The sequence below is a fragment of the Muntiacus reevesi genome, chromosome 5 (genome assembly GCF_963930625.1).
Source record: "Muntiacus reevesi chromosome 5, mMunRee1.1, whole genome shotgun sequence".
NCBI classification, from domain to species: domain Eukaryota; kingdom Metazoa; phylum Chordata; class Mammalia; order Artiodactyla; family Cervidae; genus Muntiacus; species Muntiacus reevesi.
The window spans coordinates 35880498-35897192 of record NC_089253.1 but is presented as its reverse complement, the minus strand read 5'-3'; the positions used below and the strand labels follow the sequence as shown (position 1 = coordinate 35897192).

The following is a 16695-nucleotide window of genomic DNA, read 5'->3' as shown; positions in this document are numbered from 1 at the left end:
TGCCGAAACCCGGGATTGAACCAGGGACCTTTAGATCTTCAGTCTAATGCTCTCCCAACTGAGCTATTTCGGCTACTTCTAAATATACCCTTAATGTATCTATATTTACCTTCCAAAGAAGCTACGTGATAAAAATTCAAAGCAGAATTATGCTCAACTCATCATTTCTAGAGTCAGAAATGAGGTCACTCTAGGGCACCATGCCTGGCTCAGATTAGGTTGATTTGGCATTTCCCTCCCTCCCTCTGGAGTGGCTTGCAGGTCGGGGCTCACTGCCCTCCACAGCACTCAGGAAGATCAAGCCCCATCTGGGGACCTTTGTCTGCATTAGCTCTCTGTGGACTGGAGGGATTTGGTGACCAGGTATCCCCACTTAGCAGAAGAGGAGCAGACAGGAGGGAGACCTGCTTCTGACTAGTGGGTACCAGCAGGTGCAGGAGGGCTCTCCGGCAGCCAGGGTCCAGCTGAGCAAAGGTGGTAATAGTGAAGCGCTGATAATGAGACAAAGGGCAGCACTGCCCTCCCATCACCACCATTTGAATCCTGAGCTGTCACTGAAAGGACACTTGGGAAAGAGAAGTTAAGGAGGTGGAAGGGTGGGGAGGCAGCCTGAGGCTCTCCAGCATCACCACCACTCCCCTGCCAAAATGGCCACTGAGGCTGCTGGAAGGCGTTGGTGCTGGGAATGGCCCAGCACTGGTGCCCAGGACTGCCCCATGGGAGAGTGTTGCCCAGCTGTCTCTTCCTACAAGTGGGTGACACCCAGCTCATCCAGCAGAACCAGCTAGTGTCCAACATCAGCGTCTGGATGGGACCATAGGGTTCCATCACATGGGATGGTACCCTCCGTGAGCAGGCTAGGCTGCAGGTATCCTCAGTACCAGGACCAGACTGGAGTCTGGCCTCTGCAGGAACCGGAGCTCCATAGGATCAGGCTCCAGGAGCAGCCAGAGTCGTAACCCAGAGAGCAGGCAATGGCGATGGCCTTGGCTTCCTCCTGGGCCTGGAAGGGGACACTTTCAGCTTCTTAATGCTTCATTTCTGAGCTTAGCTCCTGGAGAGACAAAGGGGTGTTCTCTTGAGGACTCCGGCCCCCTTGGGCCCTATGGTGGCTTCTGCTTGCAGGCCCAGTTTAATGCTCACATCAGCTCTGGTTGAGAGGCATCGCCATGGCCTAGGGGCACCTATGTTGCCACAGTAACAGGGATCCTCTCTGGTGTTGTCATGGCAGCAACCAGCTGACAGGCTTCCTTTGAACTTCTCACTCTACAGAGGATGTGCCAGAGGCCACCCAGTGCCGTTCATGGGTCAGAAGGTAACTAAGTCTGAGGACAAGAGTGTTGAAGACAGGAGAAGGAGCCAAGTGGGCAGAAGACCTCCAGGGAAATGGAGGGCAGTAGCCTGGTAGGGCCCAGTAAAGGGCTGCCAGGCTGCCCAATCCTCTGGACGGCCTCTGACCGAGTGAGTGCACAAGGAGTCCTGTGTACCTCTGGTGTAAGCTGGCTTGTCAGCCGTTCCCCATGGTATGTCAGGGTGCCCTGTTGGGGTTGGGCCAGAGTGGGGCGGGTGGGTGGGTGGGGGGACAGTGAGGCAGGGGTGAGACAGGTGAAGCTGAGCTCTGGGGTGTGGTGGAGAGGATGGGGATGAGGGGCAGGAAGTGAGAATGTGGTGGGTGCTGCCACGTTGGAGTCTGCAGTCCAGGTGTGATCAGGTTTGGGATGGGTTAGAGTGACCATCACGCAACATAGCTTCTAGGACTTCCCTGGTGGTCCAGAGGCTAAGACTCCACATTCGCAGCAAAGGGGGTCTGGGTTTGATCCCTGGTCAGGGAACTAGATCCCACATGCCACATCCAAGAGTTAGCATGCTGTTTTACACATTGAATTATACCAACCATACACATTTTATTAATTTGTGGAAATGTCAGATTGCTTTCAGTTTCACACTGAAGTTCTGTCCTCCAGTAAATGGGTTCATTTCCTTCCAAAAAAGTAAAAGATTCAGAGTGTTGCAATGAAGATTGAAGATCCTGTGTACTGCAACTAAGACCTGGTGCAGCCAAATAAAAAGAGAAAACCTCACAGTTTCCATGAACACCCTCAGGTGGGGGTGCCCATCTTGCAGGAGCGGGGGGGACAGCAGGGGAGCAGCATCCAGGCAGAGGAGGAGTCAGTGCCCAGGACTTAGTCCCCCTGACCCCCCAGCTCTCTAAGGGCTCTTGGGCTCCAATGTGTCCCTGGTCCCCTGAGGGTCCTCTGCAACCTGACACTGGTTCCCAGCTGTGGGGTCTCCCCTAGCATTTGTAATCAATAGAGAAGAAATCAATCTATTTGTAATCAATAGAGAAGACTGTGGGCCCCTGGAGCTTGGCAGTCACCCAGAGCAGGCAGAGCAGTTGTTCATCTCAAATTGGTTCCCAACTTCATATGGAATGGGGGGAGGGGAAAGAGGGATGGAGGGATGAGTCACGGATCAAGGGTGAAGCCAGAGGCCATTGGGTTCTGCTAAGAAGATTCCACTCTTAAGAGAAGTACCTTGTAGAGGTCTCCTGTGTTTGTGCTGATGACAAACACAAATGGACAACTGAATAATGTGGCCTCCTGCCACATTTTCCTGGGACAATGGGGTTTTTCAACTTCCTATTTTGGAATATTTTCACCCTGTTTGGGAAAAACATCTTAGGAACTTGTTTGGAAATCGGCCATTTTTAGAAGATGGCTGCTCACATCTACCAATCCTGAACTGCACCTATAACATTTGCAGTCTCCTTCCAGCCCTGCTTGCTTCAGACAGGCCCCCACAGTCTGAACAGGCTCTGGCCATTAAAACAGGCCCCTACAGTCCAAACGGGCTCTGATCATTCAGACAGGCCCCCACAGTCCGAATGAACTCTGGCCAGTCTATCCAGTGGGCATTTTCCTGATGGCTCAGTGGTAAAGAATCTGCTTGCTAATACAGGAGACATAGGAGACATGGGTTAGATCCTTGGGTTGGGAAGATCCCCTGGAGGAAGACATGGCAACCCATTCCAGTATTCTTGCCTGGGAAATCCCATGGACAGAGGAGCCTGGAGGACTACAGTCCATGGGGTTGCAGAGTTGGACATAATTTAGGGACTAAAAACAACAATAAATCTATCCTGCTACTGTTTATTCATAATTCAGTGGTTTTTGTATACTGACAAATTTTCTGGGTTTGTCTCAAGTCTGAAGTCAAGGGGAGGTTCTATCAGCAAGCAAGGACCTCTATTCAGTCCTGAATGGAAGGTCTTTCCTTCAGTTCCAGGGCTTGTCCCTATACTTGTATTCCAAAGTGTATATTACACCACCCCTACACTGTCTAGTTGGTGAATATATTGTGCAATGTTAAAATATGTTGCAACTTTAAAGCTGTTTGTCCATTTTATCTTCATCTCAAAATCTGAACATCCGGCTAGCATATACTTGAAACCTTGGTGAAATTTAAATGTTAATAAAATAATATACTCAGAAAAAAAAAAAAAGAAATACTTCTAGACTTACTGAAAAGTTCTATACATCCTTCATCCAGATTCCTCAAACATTGCAAACTTCTTTCTACGTTTGTTTTAGCACTCACTTTCAGATTGTATGTACACACACACACATGCGCACACACATGCACTTTCTTCCATATAGCATGAGAGAGGTGGTCGCAAACATGACTGATCCCTCACCCTTTACCCACAAATACTGCAGTGTGTATTTCTCTAAAAAAACAAGTAACCACAGTCAAAAGATCAAAATCAGGAAATCAACAGTGGTATGATACAACTGTCTAATCTACAAACCTTATTCAATTCACTAATTCTCCTCACACTTTTACAGCAAAGGAGAAAGTTTTTGTTTTTTTTCACTAAACTAGGATCCAATCCAAGATCAGGATCATGTTCCTTGGGCCTCTTCCAATCATGTTCCTTTGCCTCTTTCTGACAAACCCAGAAAATTTGTCAGTATACAAAAACCACTGAATTCTGAATAAACAGACAGTCCCTCTGTCTGTGTCTTTCATACCATGGATGTTTCTGAGGCGTTCAGGCCAATTCTTTTGCAGCATGGCCCTCATTTGGGTTTGTCTGGGTTCTCCTCCTGCTTAGTGGAAGGTAATGGATTTTTGATGGTATACAGGTTTGCTGTGGTGTTGGGAGAAGACTCTTGAGAGTATTTTGGACCAGTCAATCCTAAAGGAAATCAATCCTGCATATTCATTGGAAGGACTGATGCTGAAGCTGAAACTCCAATACTTTGGCCACCTGATGCGAAGAACTGACTCATTGGAAAAGACTCTGATGCTGGGGAGGATTGAAAGCAGGAGGAGAAGGGGATGACGGAGGATGGGATAGTTGGATGGCATCACCGACTCAATGGATCTGAGTTTGAGCAAGCTCAGTGAGTTGGTGATGGACAGGGAAACCTGGCGTGCTGTAGTCTACGGGGTCGCAAAGAGTTGGACACGTCTGAGTGACTGAACTGAACTGAATGCTTTGCTAGGGCTGCCATAACACAGCACAGCACAGACTCAGTGGAAGTGCATGGTGTCAGGAAGTCTGGTTTCTTCTGAGGTGTCGGCCCTTGTCTTGCAAGTGGCTGCCTTCGTGCTAAGTCCTCACATGTGCACATACACCCCTGGCATCTCTTTGTGGGTTCAAAATTCTTCTTCTGAGAAATATCATACAATGTCCCTTATATGTGGAATCTAAAAAGAAATGATACAAATGAACTTAATTACAAAACAGAAAGAGACTCAAAGAACCAACTTATGGTTGCCAGGGGGAAAGATGGAGGGAGCGGGAAGGGATAGTTAGGGAATTTGGGATGGATGTGTACACGCTGATGTATTTAAAATGGATAACCAACTGACAAGGACCTCCTATAGAGCACATGGAACTCTATTTAATATTATGTGGCAGCCTGGGTGGAAGGGGGTTTGGGGGAGAATGGATACATCTATATGCATGCCTGAGTCCCTTCACTGCTCACCCAAAACTATCACAACACTGTTAGTTGGCCATACCCCAATACAAAATAAAAATTTCAAAAGGCATAATAAAAATATTTTTTTCTAAAGAGATCAGTCTGATTGGATTAAGACCCACCCTAATGGTCCCACTTTAACTTCATCACTTCTTAAAGATCCCATCTGCAAATATTCTGAAGTACTCTTTGGGCTTCAATATATGAATCGAGGCACAGTTCAGCCCATAACAGGCAGGAAGATCCCAGAGGTGATGCTGTGCCCTCAGAGCCTTCTAACCAGAGGCTCCCGGAACTGGCTTGCCCGATTACTGCTGATAGAACTTTTTTTTTTTAAATTGGGTATAATTACTTCACAATGTTGTGTTGATTTCTGCTGTACAATGAAGTGAATCAGCCATGTGTATACACATACCCCCTCCCTCTTGGACCTCCTTCCTCCCCCCATCCCATCTCTCTAGGTCACTGCAGAGCACCGAATGAGCTCCTTGTGTTATACGGTAGCTTCCCACTAGGTATCTACTTTACATGTGGTAGTATATATATGTCAATCCTAATCTCCCAATTCATCTCCCTTCCCCTCCTCACCCTGTGTCCACATGTCTGGTTATCTATGTCTACCTCTCTATTCCTGCCCTGCAAATAGGTTCATCTATTTGTATCATTTTTCTAGATTCCACAAGTGTGCATTAATATATGGTATTTGTTTTTCTCTTTCTGACTTATTTCACTCTGTGTGACAGACTCTCGGTGCATCCACATTTCTACAAATGACCCAATTTCGTTATTTTTTATGGCTGAGTAATACTCCATTGAATATATGTACTACATCTTTATCCATTCATCTGATCATTGAGTATGATGGGGTTGGCCACTTTCCTCCATTCTATAGCTACTGTGTTTATATTTGTAAATATGAATCATCTTATGGGGAGATACTTTGAGACTATGCAATTATCCTGTCCCAAGGAAACATTCACCCACTGGTGTGCTGATTCTCCAATCCACCATTCCTTCTAACACACTGTTCTGCTTCCTACTGTTGTTCTTGTTCAGTCACTAAGTCGTGTCCAACTCTGTGACCCCATGGACTGCAGCAAGCCAGGCTTCCCTGTCCTTCACTATCTCCCTGAGTTTGCTCAAACTCATGTCCATAGAGTCGGTAATGCTATCCAACCATCTCATCCTCTGCCGCCCCCTTCTCCTCCTGCCCTCAATTTTTCCCAGCATCAGGGTCTTTTCCAATGAATAGGATCTTCGAATCAAGTGGCCAAAGTATTAGAGCTTCCACTTCAGCATCAATCCTTCCAGTGAATAGTCAGGGTTGATTTCCTTTAGGACTGATTAGTTCATAACAAAGAACTTTCTCTGATGGAGGGTTTAGGTGCCAGGAAGAGCACCAGACAGAAGAGTTGAGAGACTGGGATTTGATCCTGCGTTCACCTCTCAAAAGCCAAAGGCCTTTTCCCATCTGTATAATAGGCATGGAATTAGATAACACCCAGAGAGGTATTTTCTAACTGATCACCAAACTTTGTTGTGAGGAAGGCGTCTCTCCCAGGTCCCTGGAAAGGTAGTGAAAGAGCAGGGGGGCTTCCTCATGGCCGAGGGCAGAAGGATACCTTTGAGAAAAGTGGTGCTGAGCTGTCCTGGAGCGAGAGAGCCCTGAGCCCTTGACCATGACTCTAGACTCTCGAAACACTCAGCACCAGAGCTCATCAGTCTGATTTGGATGACCTTGGCCCACAGCAGCTTCAGCAGGGCTTTGGTTCCCAGCCAGAGATTGAAGTTAGGTCGGGGTAGTGAGGACGCTGAATCCTAGCCACTAGACCACAAGGGACCAGTGGCCAGTGACAAGGCCCTGGCCCGTCAGCTGTGTAGAAATAAATTTCTACATAGAGAGGGAAAGTAGTGAAGCAAGTATTTATTAGGAGGAAGAAGAGTATGAATGGATAGACACATGGGTGGGCTCAGAGAGAGTCCTGCCCTTGTGGTGGTTTGAATCACTTATATGGGGAATTCCCTCTGGGTTTCCTTTGACCAATCATCTTGCTTGGCCTGGTTTTGAGTCCGGATTTGGTTTATCTCAGGGTCCTCGAGTGTGTGTGTGTGTGTGTGTGTGTGTGTGTGTGTGTGTGTGCGCGCGCGCGTGCACTTTCTTAGCCAAGGTGGTTTCTATGGGTAGTTGACATTACTTACTGTGAGGTGACCTCCTCACCCTTCTTTGACCTCCGAGGAGCCTTTCTACCTTGTGTAGTTGGGAAGGTCTCCTTGACTTCAAGAATGAGGAATATGTGGTCTTTTATCTCTTATCTGGGCAGGACCCAGCTCTCCTCTCACTGCTCATCTTAAGAGCATCTGTCCACAGGGGACAAACTCTGACTGCTCACCTGGGGGCCCATCTGTCTCCTGCCTCAAGCCTGTAGCTTGGAGCTACCCTCTGGAGACCTCAGAAAAGTCACCTACCTGCTTGGTGATTCCATTTCCTCGTGTATATAATAGAGCTAATAGAAGGGTACCTAATGTGTCGGGTTGCTCTGAGGATTAAATAAATAATCCATGTAAGGCACTGAGAGCAATCTGCATGTGGTAATCAATCAAACTCAGTAGGGATGAAAATCATCCTCATTCTTTATGGGTGAGGACAGGGTCAGATCAGAGTGACTTGACTTGGAAATCTTGGCTTCCCCCTTGGTCTCTTTCTAAACTTCACTTTATCTCTTTTGTATCTTTTTTTTCTTGTGATTACTTATTTTTTGGCTGTGCCAAAAACTATAATTATAATTTGGCTCTGTCTGGTCCTAGTTGTGACACAGGAGATCTTTGATCTTTAGTTGTGGCATGTGAACTCTTAGTTGTGGCATGTGAGATCTAGTTCCCTGACCAGGGATTGAACACAGCCCCCTGCATTGGAAGTGTGGAATCTTAGACAATGGACCACCAGGGAAGTCCCATATTTCTTACCTTTTTAAACTTCGTTACTGTTCAGTCACTAAGTCGGGTCCGACTCTTTGTGACCCCATAAAGTACAGCATACCAGGCTTCCCTGTTCTTCACTATCTCCCAAAGTTTGCTCAAACTCATGTCCATTGAGGCAATGATGCCATCCAACCATCTCATCCTCTGTCACTCCCTTCTCCTCTTGCCCTCAATCTTTCCCATCATCAGAATATTTTTTAATGAGTTGGCTCTTTGCATTAGGTGGCCAAAGTATTGGAGTTTCAGCATCAGTTCTTCCAACGGGTATTCAGTTAATTTCCTTTAGGACTGACTGATTTGATCTCCTTGGTGTCCAAGGGACTCTCAAGAGTCTTCTCTAGGTACCTTTTAACTTAATCTTTTTATTTTTAAAAATTGGACTTCAGTTTCTGTAAAATAGGATTAAAAATAAGGTCAATGTCACTGGGGTGCTGAGAATAGCATGGTAATTTTCCACCCTATCTGTTCTGTTAATTAAAGCCAGGATGGAAGGAGGGTGCCAGTGAAGGAAGGGGTCTTTCTAGGCTGGAAAGACAAAGGCTGAGGGGCACTGGGATACTGTGATTTATGGTAAGAGATATACATTTGGGGAATTCATTGGTGGTCCAGTAGTTAGGACTCTGTGCTTTCACTGCCAAGGGGGTGGGTTCCATACCTGGTTGAGGAACTAAGATCCCACAAGCCATGAAGCATAGCCAAAAAAAAGAGAGAGAAATATATATTTGGTCTTTGTTTCCATCCTAGCAGACCTCCTAAAACCCTTGGAATTTCCTTTGAGGAGAGCAAAACAAAGATGTCTTTTGTTATGTTGATTGGGTTCCTTTTGGAAGGAACTTAGGGATGGAGGCTGGTGCCAAGGGAGACATCCACGTGGTTAGAGACCTGGAACTTTCAATCACACATGCCTTCTCCTCACCTCCTGCAAGGAGAGAGGGGTTGGGGAGTGAGGTCCATCACCAAGAGTCAATGAGTCAATCAGTCCTGTCTGTGAAGTGAAACAACCCTAAAACCCTCAAAGGATGGTTTCAGAGCTCTCAGGTTGGTGGGCACATGGAGATTTGGTGAGAGGTGCCCAGACAGCCCTTCCCACACACCTTACCCTGTCGATCTCTTCCATCTAGCTGTCTCTCTGAGTTCTGTGAGTCATTCTGACAAATTAATTGAATCCCAGGAGGGGGTTGTTGGAACCTCAGATCAATAATCAGTTGACACCTGGACTCGGGATTGATGTCTGAAGTAGGCGGAGGGGATGGTCTTGTAGGACTGAGCCCTTGACTTAAGGGATCTGATGCTATATCTCCATGGAGATAGTGTCAGGCCTGAATTATAGGACACTCAGCTGGTGTTGGGGCTTCCCTAGTGGCTCAGACAATAAAGAGTCTGCTTACAATACGGGAGACCTGGGTTCAACCCCTGGGTCAGGAAGATCCTCTGGAGAAGGGAAAGGCTACTCACTCCAGTATTCTTGCCTGGGGAATCCCATGGACAGAGGAGCCTGGTGGATTACAGTCCATGGGGTTGCGAAGAGTCGGACACGACTGAGTAACTAACACCTCAGTTGGTGTTGGGGTGTGGTGGGGAATCCACACATCCTCATAGGGATGAGAGCATGTATGAGAACTAGCAGGAAGAAGGTCACCTCACCTAGAAGCCCACAGACCACGGTCCCTGTGTCATAGGGAAGAACAAATGCGACTCCATGTAGGATCTGCTTCTTTTACTTTAACCTTTGTATTTTGTTTCTTTGGCTACAAGTTAATCATTAAAGAGATATTGCCTGAGCTTAAATTATACACAATGACCTAGCTAAAATACCTTTGTTTAGCTCACAGGAAACATCAGTGACCAGACACAAGTGTGAATGGTTGTAAGAAAGAAGAAATTAACACGTCCCCTCTGGAGTCTGACTGGAACCAGGAAATATTTAACTTTTACCCCCTACCCCACCACACACACACACACACACTTTTAGTATAAAAGAAAACTGAATTCTAACTTAGGCAAGTTGATTCTTTGAGACACAAGGTCTACCATTTTCTCAGTCTCCTGGTTTTCTGAAAAAAGTCTTGCCTCAACAACTCCTCTCTGGATTTACTGACCTGCTGTAGGGCAAGTAGTATGAACTTGGACTCAAACTTGGTAACACCTATGGACACTGGGGACTGCAGAGATGCTTCCTGAAGCTTGTGGGGCACGTTTAACAGCTGGAAGGCAGTCCTACTTCGCCTACAGGCAACAAAGAACCTCCAAGAGTCCAGTCATCTGCGAAGAGCTGGGTCCTAGTTGTAAGAAAGGTATGGTCTTTTCTATCAAAGGAGAAATTATAAGAAACGAAGAAGTGATTCATTCTCAGGATAGTTGAACAGAAAGGTATACTGCCGGCTTGTGAACAAGGTTCCTAAAATGGTGGCTAGTTAATTCTTTGTTCTTTTCACTTCCTGATTCTCTTTCCTCATATGAACATTTCGGCAGGCTAAGTTCACGGACTTTATCCTAGACATGTGCAAAGAACTAAAAAGGTGGGGAAAATAGTTACCAATCGTCCAATGAAAAGTTAGGCCATATCTGGGAAACATTTTAACTCTGTGGTCCTCAGCCTGTGAGGAGTCAGGGGAGGGAAACTGCATCTTAGGGATAAAAATCGAGTTGACTTCCCACTGGCTGTCCTTGCTCCCAGACCTTTGTCTGTAGCACACCCTTCTGCAGAAGTGAAGAGCTTTTTTTTACCTTTTTTTTTTAACCTTGCCGAGCCATTTTTGATTGTTTGTTTTATTCCTGCAATACCATTTGAGAGCATTTCCAACATGGTGCTGGAGCATCTGCTTCTTTTTTTTCTTCTTGTTTTATATATCTATTTAGGCTGCACTGCAGGATATGTGGGATCTTAGTTCCCCCGCCAGGGATCGAACCTGTGATTCCTGCAGTGGAAGCACAGAGTCCTAACGACTGGACCAGCAGGGAATCCCCTGGAGCATCTGCTTCTGAGTTCCAGCTCTTCTGCTCACCGGTTGAGCAGCCTTGGCTGGGCCATCCAACGTCTCTGTTTTCTCCTCTGGACGTGAGGAAGATAATGGTCCCTAAGCCTTCCTCAGCAACCAATGCAAAGAAATAGAGGAAAACAACAGAATGGGAAAGACAAGAGATCTCTTCAAGAAAATTAGACATACCAAGGGAACATTTCGTGCAAAGATGGGTTCAATAAAGGACAGAAACGGTATGGACCTAACAGAAGCAGAAGATATTAAGAAGAAGTGGCAAGAATACACAGAAGAACTGTACAAAAAAGATCTTCACGACCCAGATAATCATGATGGTGTGATCACTCACCTAGAGCCAGACATCCTGCAATGTGAAGTCAGGTGGGCCTTAGAAAGCATCACTATGAACAAAGCTAGTGGAGGTGATGGAATTCCAGTTGAGCTATTTCAAATCCTGAAAGATGATGCTGTGAAAGTGCTACATTTGATATTCCAGCAACTTTGGAAAACTCAGCAGTGGCCACAGGACTGGAAAAGGTCAGTTTTCATTCCAATCCCTAAGAAAGGCAATGCCAAAGAATGCTCGAACTACTGCACAATTGCACTCATCTCACATGCTAGTAAAGTAATGCTCCAAATTCTCCAAGCCAGGCTTCAGCAATATGTGAACCATGAACTTCCAGATGTTCAAGCTGGTTTTAGAAAAGGCAGAGGAATGAGAGATCAAATTGCCAACATCTGCTGGATCATCAAAAAAGCAAGAGAGTTCCAGAAAAAAACATCTATTTCTGCTTTCTTGACTATGCCAAAGCCTTTGACTGTGTGGATCACAATAAACTGTGGAAAATTCTGAAAGAGATGGGAATACCAGACCACCTGTCCTGACTCTTGAGAAACCTATATGCAGGTCAGGAAGCAACAGTTAGAACTGGACATGGAACAACAGACTGGTTCCAAATAGGAAAAGGAGTACATCAAGGCTGTATATTGTCACCCTGCTTATTTAACTTATATATGCAGAGTACATCATGAGAAATGCTGGACTGGAAGAAGCACAAGCTGGAATCAAGATCGCCGGGAGAAATATCAATAACCTCAGATATGCAGATGACTCCACCCTTATGGCAGAAAGTGAAGAACTAAAGAGCCTTTTGATGAAAGTGAAAGAGGAGAGTGAAAACGTTGGCTTAAAGCTCAACATTCAAAAACTAAGATCATGGCATCTGGTCCCATCACTTCATGGGAAATAGATGGGAAAACAGTAGAAGCAGTGTCAGACTTTATTTTTGGGGGCTCCAAAATTACTGCAGGTGCTGATTGCAGCCATGAAAATAAAAGACGCTTACTCCTTGGAAGGAAAGTTATGACCAACCTAGACAGTATATTAAAAAGCAGAGACATTACCTTGCCAACGAAGGTCCGTCTAGTCAAGGTTATGATTTTTCCAGTGGTCATGTATGGATGTGAAAGTTGGACTGTGAAGAAAGCTGAGCACCAAAAAATTGATGCTTTTGAAGTGTGGTGTTGGAGAAGACTCTTGAGAGTCCCTTGGACTACAAGGAGATCCAACCAGTCCATCCTGAAGGAGATCAGTCCTGGTTGTTCATTGGAAGGACTGATGCTGAAGCTGAAACTCCAATACTTTGGCCACCTCATGTGAAGAGTTGACTTCTTGGAAAAGACCCTGATGCTGGGAGGGATTGGGGGCAGGAGGAGAAGGGGATGACAGAGGATGAGATGGCTGGATGGCGTCACCTACTTGATGGACATGAGTCTGAGTAAACTCTGGGAGTTGATGATGGACAGGGAGGCCTGGTGTGCTGTGATTCATGGGGTCGCAAAGAGTCAGACACGACTGAGCGACTGAACTGAACTGAACTGAATCTCAGGTTCAGAGGGTGCTTGTGAGAATTAAACCAGCTAACAAACATAAAGTGCCTAGCCTGCTGAATGGCACATAGGAAGGACCTGGTAAATGTAGCTGATACTATTTGAAATAGGTTGAGTGGTTGCTCCTCAACAAATATATCCACATCTTAACCCCTGAAACTGTGAATGTAAAGCTTGTTTGGAAAACGGGGCTTTGCAGATGTAGCTGAGTTAAGAATCTCAAAACCACACCATTTTGGATTATCTGGGTGGGGCATAATTCATATATATACACATATATATACATATATATATATATATAAACACATACATACACACACACACATAAAATATATACATATCCATTTTTTGGTGAGGAGTAACTGGCATACACATGGGTCTGAGAAAGTTATTAGTTAATAATGCTGCCAAGTCCAAGCTCACTCTGCTCACTGCATGATGAACCAATGAATCTGAGAAATTAAATGTTGAGGCAAGGAAGAGACTTAAATTGAGAGCTGGCAGACCGAGAAGATGGCAGGCTAGTGCCTCAAGGTAACCATCTTATCGGGGTCTGGATGCCAGGTTCTTTTATAGATCAGAGATTGGGGGTGTAGGTGAGGAAGCAAAGTAAAAAGGCCATAAATCTTGCAGACATCTCCTAGAATGGCAAGCCTCAGGCAGGGGATGTGTTCATTTCTTCCTTTCTGCCGTCTCCAGACGGACAGGGTTCTGAACAAATGCACTGAGGTAGTCAGGCAGAGGGGCAGGATGCTCTGAGGCAGGCCATTCTGTATGATTATAATAACAAAAGCAACTAAAAGCAAGTCAAAGAAACAGTTCCAACATGGAGTCAGAATTGGCTCCTTCTCTGCAACAATAGTAACAGGAAGTGACTAGTCCTCAAGGTTGTACCCATGAGTAACAGTGGGTCCAGACGGGTTGCCATGAGGAGCTGGGGGGCCTTTTCAGGTCTAATCTCCAACACTAGAGATTAATTTTTTGCTCACATTCATTGAGACCCCTCCCACCTGTCAGATCCTCTGCTTCGCTTTCCTGATGAGATAAAATACAAACCATCTCTGGTTCTTCAGTTGCTAATGAAGGTGATGAGGGTAGGGAGCAGACCTGTGAAACTGACTATGGAGGCCAAAGCTACACTATATATGAAGTGAGGCAAGGATGTGGAGGTAGAGTCTGAGAGGCTCAAAAAAGGCTTCTCAGAGGAGGTAACCTCTGGCCAGGGTTTTGAAGGATGAATAGGAGTTCACAAAGAGGCCAAGGGAGAAAATGGTGTTCTACAGCGGGTAGCAAATAGCATAAGCGAGGGCACAGTAATATGCATAGTGTGTGGCGAGGTGGTGTTAAATGCTGACTGATGTTAGGAAGTGATTAGGGAGAAGCAGAAATGAAGGTGGAGGTACAGGCAGGGCTAGGTCACCCAGGGGCTTATTGGCCATATGAGGAGCTGAGCCTCCATTGTGTATGATGATGGCATTAGGGAGCTCCACCCAGGCCTCCGCAAGGTGTCAGGTGGGGTCCTACTCTGCTGTCTGTGGTCAACTCCACGGCCTTCTGAGTACAGGGGGCTGGAGGGTTCTGGGGTAGGCCTCACCTGCTTCCTGTCATGCATCTCACTTCCTGTTTGATTACTTCTTTAAAGAGGTCAGAAAGGAACATGAAAACCTACTTCCTAAGGCAGGCCAGAGGGAGAAAGTCTTTCTGGGCCGGGCCCCACAGCTGAGGGGGCAGTCGGCCCATTCCCTTGACTGTACGTTAAACATACTTGATGCCAAGAGCATCCTCTTGGGAGCTCAGAGACACTGATGGTCTCAGAAAGAGGCCCTGCAGGATGAGTGGGGGAGGGGAGAAGGTATTCCAGGCAGCAGGAACAGCATAGGCAAAGGCACAGAGGTGAGCAAAGGGGATGGGGTAGCTGGGAACACGGGGAAGGGAGTGGGGATGGGTGGGTGCTGCACTGGATTCCAAGAGGACTTGAGGATGGCATTGGGAGTCTAGACCGTTTCTACAGTTGGCAGAGCCCCGGCAGAGCTCTGTTAGGCTCCAGCTTGTCTCCTCCAGGGCGGTACATGTGTTTCATGTGGAGACGGACCTGATTTTGGCTCTGTCTGGCTCTGACATCAGGTTGTAAGTCACGGAAAAGGTTGTGCTTCAGGGACTAGGGTCTGTGGCCTGAAGGTGGCTGCATCTGTCTCTAGGTCCTGGGGGGCGGGGTGTCAGTGAACAGCCCCCTCCCTCCCAATGCTACCAGGACCCTGCTGCTCCCAGATTTGAGGACACCAGATTCAAGGACCCCAAGCTCTCCATCCTAGCAGAATCAGCAGTGTCAGCATCTCCCAGGGAACTTGACATGAATGGAAACACCCAGGAAGTCCCCGGACATGCTGGATCCGACACTCTAGGGGTGGAAGACCCAGCAATCTGGGTTTCACAAGCCCCCCAGGAGGTTCTGATGCACACTGAACATGTGGTGGGCTGGTGTATTTGCCAAGTCAAGTGAAAGTCCCTCAGTCGTGTCGACTCTTTGAGACCCCATGGATTATACATTCCATGGATTTTCCAGGCCACAATATTGGAGTGGGTAGCCTTTCCCTTCTCTGGGGCATCTTTGAACCCACGTCTCCCACATTCGGATTCTTTACCAGCTGAGCCACAAAGGAAGCCCAAGAATACTGGAGTGGGTACCTATCCCTTTTCCAGGGGATCTTCCCGACCCAGGAATTGAACTTGGGTCTCCTGCATGCAGGAGGATTCTTTACCAGCTGAAGGCCCTGGTCATTTCACTCTCCTCTGGGCTCTGGGCTCTACGAGGGCCCCTCTGCCCGACTGGGTGTCCCCCTGCCTGCAGCACTGGCCTGACACTGCAGAGGCTGCCACAAGGTTTTCTGATTGCATCTTCTCCTGGGAGTGCCTGTCCTCTGCTCTCAGCCAGGGAGCCCCCTCTTTGAGCCCCTGCCACTCTTGAGACTCCTCTTCAGTGCCTAGTGCTGAAACCCAGCACTCGAGATTCCTGAAATCCGGAGAGAAGGCACATTCTCCCCATGCTCCCCACCCTAACTCTATCCTGCCCAGGCAACCTCCACGTGGAGCCTGTGGGACTCAGGCAGGAGGCCGGTTTCCACCGTGGGAGCGTAGCCCCATGGAACAAATAGCCCCTCAGGAACAAATAGCCCTGCCTCTTTGTTCAGAAAATGCCTCAGGGCCCTGCTCATCTGGAGCACTGTCTTGTTTGTTTTAGTAACTTTTCTTAAAATGTCCATCCCCAGATGGTTGGGAGAGGAGTCACCACAGTGATTACGGGATTAGAAACGAGGGTTGGGGAAGGGAGGGTCAGAGTAGTGAGGGTTTCGGTCTGGAAGAGGCTTCAACTGGAGAGATGGGGGAAGGATCAGAGAAGCGAGGGTTTCAGGTGAGAAGCACCTTGGCAGGGCCGCCAGGAGAGGTTGTACAGGGTGTTCACTGCACAAGGGTATGTGCTGGTGGAGGGGGTGAGGAAGGGCTCAGAGCCAGGAGGAGGGCAAGGCCCTGTCCCAAGCTTGATGCCCTGGAGCTAAGATGTGCCTTTAGGAGGAAAGGGGGGATTCTTTTTCATGTTTGCCTCATGGCATGTAGGATCTTAGTTTCCTGACCAGGGATCGAACCCAGGACCCCTGCATTGCGAGCATGTAGTCCTAACCATTGGATCGCCAGGGAAGCCCCAGGGGGAATTCTTTCTAAGTCCAAAGAGCAGTTTGTGCACCACTTTGGGGCAGGAGCTGTGCAGAAGGAGCACCTGAAAAAAAAAATTCCTATTTTACTGCTGCGATGTTATTTGCCCAGGGTCACCGGCCACACTCTGCTGCCTGCGTGGCCTTAGA

At 47.2% G+C, this 16695-nt stretch overlaps 1 non-coding gene across 1 annotated transcript; it reads right to left on the bottom strand.

The window, feature by feature from the left end:
* TRNAF-GAA (transfer RNA phenylalanine (anticodon GAA)) lies at nt 1-73 on the bottom strand. The gene has a single exon. It is a non-coding gene; the product is annotated as a tRNA-Phe (tRNA).
* Between the last annotated feature and the right edge of the window lie 16622 nt (nt 74-16695).